Here is a 4,086-nt window from a genome sequence, read left to right on the forward strand (position 1 = left end):
TAGTGGACTCGAATTGGACTGGTAACGAAGAAATTACGAGCAAAATACTGAAAAAGGACAAAAAAGTAATTTTCGAATAATCAGATTTTTTTTAAAATCAGATTACCTCTCTCTCTCCTCATTCTCTTCTTCCTCGCGCAAAACCCCCTACCCGTTACTGTTCATTCAAACCAGCCCAGCCACCACCCACCTCCACCAAACCGCACCGGACCAGCCAAGACCTGACCGGCGTCGCACCCACAGCCGCTCCGACCTTCCTCCTGCCTCCGCCGACGCCACAGCCACCGGAAACAGCCCGGAATTGGCTGGTTTTTCTCCGAATTTCAAGCCTCTCGTTCTCCCTCCTCCGACCACCAAATCGGAAGAATTAGGTATGGTTTTTCGACTGATTTTCGTGCTCTAGCTGCTGGTTGGGTAGGTTTTCAGAGATTTTAAAGTTTGACAGGACGATTTACGAGTTAAGTTTCTGCCGGTTTGCGTCGTCGATTTTAGTAACTTCCAGCCACTTTTTGGCCATAGTCCAAGAACAAAAGTAGTTCCAAATTAGGTGTTTTACCTGGACTAGGAGTTTGGGCCGGCGGTTTGGAGATTTTCCGGCCGCCGGAAATTGTTATGCACACCCACGCGCTGCCGGCGCGTGGACGGCACGCGAGCCAGGTATTGGGGACCACTCTTGGTTCTAGGATGATCCTCGTATCCTCACGAGCGCGTAGCAAATCGCGGATCTTAATTCGGATAACGTTTGAACCCCGAACGGATCTCGCATAATGTGCGATTTCTGGGTTCAATACGTTCAGACCGTTGGATTTTAGTCAAACTGGAGTATGTTGATCTAGGTAGTTTCAGGGTCGTGTAGGATTCGACGGATCGTTAATCGGAGTCCCGGTTACTCTGAAAAGGCCAACCCTAAGGTTAGGAGTACGCAAAACCATTCGTTATCCGATCGTGCGATCGTGAGAAATCCTACCGTCCGATCGAGACCAAACTCTCGGGACGTGTGTCCTAGGTATGTGGGAACCTCTAGCAATTTTCAGAGCGGGTTTTGAGGCCGTGGACCCCAAGGGGTCCTGAGTTGACTTTTAGGGACTTTATCGTTTTAAGTCCCGAGCTACTTCTAAACCATATCCACTGAGAGGAAAGTTAGTGTGGGCAAAGGAACAATCTTTATTAGGATGCACGCACCTTTAGGAGCCGGGGGTGAGGGTTTTTAACTTATTATTATTTTATTGAGCAGATTTATTAATAGAATATTATGATGACTATACAGGCACCCGGGCACCAGGTGACCCGCAGGAGGGACCTTCGAAAGGTCCAGCTAGCTCAGATCACCAGTGAGTGGACCTTTTTGTTTTCATAAATGAATTTATGCAATTTAATCTTATTTCTTGATCTTGAATAAGTTATTCATTGCCCAGAGTTTTAACAACTTGATTTATTGTTGTTTTTATATGTTTATTTTATATGCTGCCGAGTTGAGAGTGCCTAGAGATTTTTGGCATAGCCGAATTGTTAGATAATTAACAGATAAATTGGCAGCAGAGTTCAAGGGCTGATAATAATTAAATTAAATTCTTATTTACTTTTCAGAACTTTATATTTTCTTAAAAGCCACCCTAGGTACCCAAGCATATTAAAGGTTGCCTTCAGTTATATGTTGCCTTCGATATAAAAAGGTTGTCTTCGGTTATATTGATGTCGACGGACATCCAGTTGCCTTCGGGTAGGTCAGCATGCTAGACACCGCCCCACGAGTTTCGGGGACGCCCAAACCGTGGGTGTGAGGAACGCGGCTCAGATGGACCAAGTGTCCCCTGAATGCCGCGAGGATTGCGGCTCGGGTGACTTTGTGTTTCCCGAGGTCTGCTAGGACGTGTCGCTCCGGTGGCACGAGGATGGAATTGACGGAAACTAACGGAATTGACGGATTAATAAATGGGTACACCTAGGTGGTAGATTAAAGTGATTTCTATGCTTTTAAGAATTTAATGTTTGTTTAAGTATGTGATTAAATCTATAGATATAAATATGTACGCTTTGATTTCAGTACAAGTATGATAAGAAATGGTTTAGTTTTATAACTGAGTTTTTTTACAGTGGGGGTTAGTATGTTTCTCTACTATGTTTCTAAAGCTTTGTTTTTGGTCCACTCACCCTTTCCGTGTTTTGCGCCCCCAGGCAGTAGGCGTGCATAGTGAGCCACCATTGGGCCGAGTCCAGCTTCTGCCACACTCCTTGACGACGTAGGGACTTGTATAATTATTTTATACTTGTAGTTTTCTGTATAGAGCTCTGATATTGCCCTTGAAGTATACTTAACTGTTGGAATGTATTTATTTTGCATGCTGGCAGTTGGTGTACAGTTTTCCATGCTTTTCTGACAGGTGTAATTTTGGGTTTGGTCTAATTACAGGGGAGACTCTGCTGAAATTTCGGGAGAAGTCAAACTCCATTTTTAGTAGCACTTTTGAGTAAAAGGGCAATAAGGTCAATTTTGTCCAGCACCTGCCAGGTGTCGGACACGCACAGGGTTCGGCTCGGATTCCAAAGTGGAATTTGGGTTGGGTCCTGTCAGTTGGTGCATTCCATACTTCTAGCGATTGGATTTCACTCAAAACTAACCAAACGACTCCTCCCACCATATTATGATGTTGCCCAAGTTTTGGGCTCGAGCCGAAATCAATAGGTGTGAGAAATTGGACAATTCAAGTTCAACGGCAGTTCGTTCCTAATTGGAGTGGTTGGTGTATTCCATACTTCTAGCGGTTGGATTTCACTCAAAACTAACCAAATGACTCCTCCCACCATATTATGAAGTTGCCCAAGTTTTGGCCTCGAGCTGAAATCAATAGGTGTTCCAAATTGGACAATTCCAGTTCAACGGCAGTTCGTTCCTAATTGGAGTGGTTGGTGTATTCCATACTTCTAGCGATTGGATTTCACTCAAAACTCACCAAATGACTCCTCCCACCATATTATGATGTTGCACAAGTTTGGGGTTCGATCCGAAATCAATAGGTGTGAGAAATTGGACAATTCAAGTTCAACGGCAGTTCGTTCCCAATTGGAGTGGTTGGTGTATTCCATACTTCTAGCGATTGGATTTCACTGAAAACTCACCAAATGACTCCTCCCACCATATTATGATGTTGCCCAAGTTTTGGGCTCGATCCGAAATCAATAGGTGTTCCAAATTGGGGAATTCAAGTTCAACGGCAGTTCGTTCCTAATTGGAGTGGTTGGTGTATTCCATACTTCTAGCGATTGGATTTCACTCAAAACTCACCAAATGACTCCTCCCACCATATTATGATGTTGCCCAAGTTTTGGGCCCGATCCGAAATCAATAGGTGTGAGAAATTGGACAATTCAAGTTCAACGGCAGTTCGTTCCTAATTGGAGTGGTTGGTGTATTCCATACTTCTAGCGATTGGATTTCACTCAAAACTCACCAAATGACTCCTCCCACCATATTCTGATGTTGCCCAAGTTTTGGGCTCGATCCGAAATCAATAGGTGTTCCAAATTGGACAATTCAAGTTCAACGGTAGTTCGTTCCTAATTGGAGTGGTTGGTGTATTCCATACTTCTAGCGTTTGGATTTCACTCAAAACTCACCAAATGACTCCTCCCACCAGATTTTGATGTTGCCCAAGTTTTGGGATCGATCCGAAATCAATAGGTGTGAGAAATTGGTCAATTCAATTTCAACGGCATGTCGTTCCTAATTGGAGTGGTTGGTGTATTCCATACTTCTAGCGACTGGATTTCACTCAAAACTCACCAAATGACTCCTCCCACCATATTATGATGTTGCCCAAGTTTTGGGCTCGATCCGAAATCAATAGGTGTGAGAAATTGGACAATTCAAGTTCAACGGCAGTTCGTTCCTAATTGGAGTGGTTGGTGTATTCCATACTTCTAGCGTTTGGATTTCACTCAAAACTCACCAAATGACTCCTCCCACCATATTATGATGTTGCCCAAGTTTGGGGCTCGATCCGAAATCAATAGGTGTGAGAAATTGGACAATTCAAGTTCAACGGCAGTTCGTTCCTCATTGGAGTGGTTGGTGTATTCCATACTTCT

At 44.0% G+C, this 4,086-nt stretch overlaps 1 long non-coding RNA gene across 1 annotated transcript; it reads left to right on the plus strand.

Annotated features, from left to right (window-relative positions):
• Positions 1-350: 350 nt before the first annotated feature.
• LOC148297685 (uncharacterized) lies at positions 351-2,367 on the plus strand. The gene is made up of 3 exons (XR_015833119.1): positions 351-371; positions 1,268-1,331; positions 2,176-2,367. It is a non-coding gene; the product is annotated as an uncharacterized LOC148297685 (long non-coding RNA).
• The last annotated feature ends 1,719 nt before the right edge of the window (positions 2,368-4,086 follow it).

Source organism: Prunus avium, chromosome 1, assembly GCF_965620075.1.
Source record: "Prunus avium chromosome 1, drPruAviu1.hap1.1, whole genome shotgun sequence".
Taxonomy (NCBI): Eukaryota; Viridiplantae; Streptophyta; class Magnoliopsida; order Rosales; family Rosaceae; genus Prunus; species Prunus avium.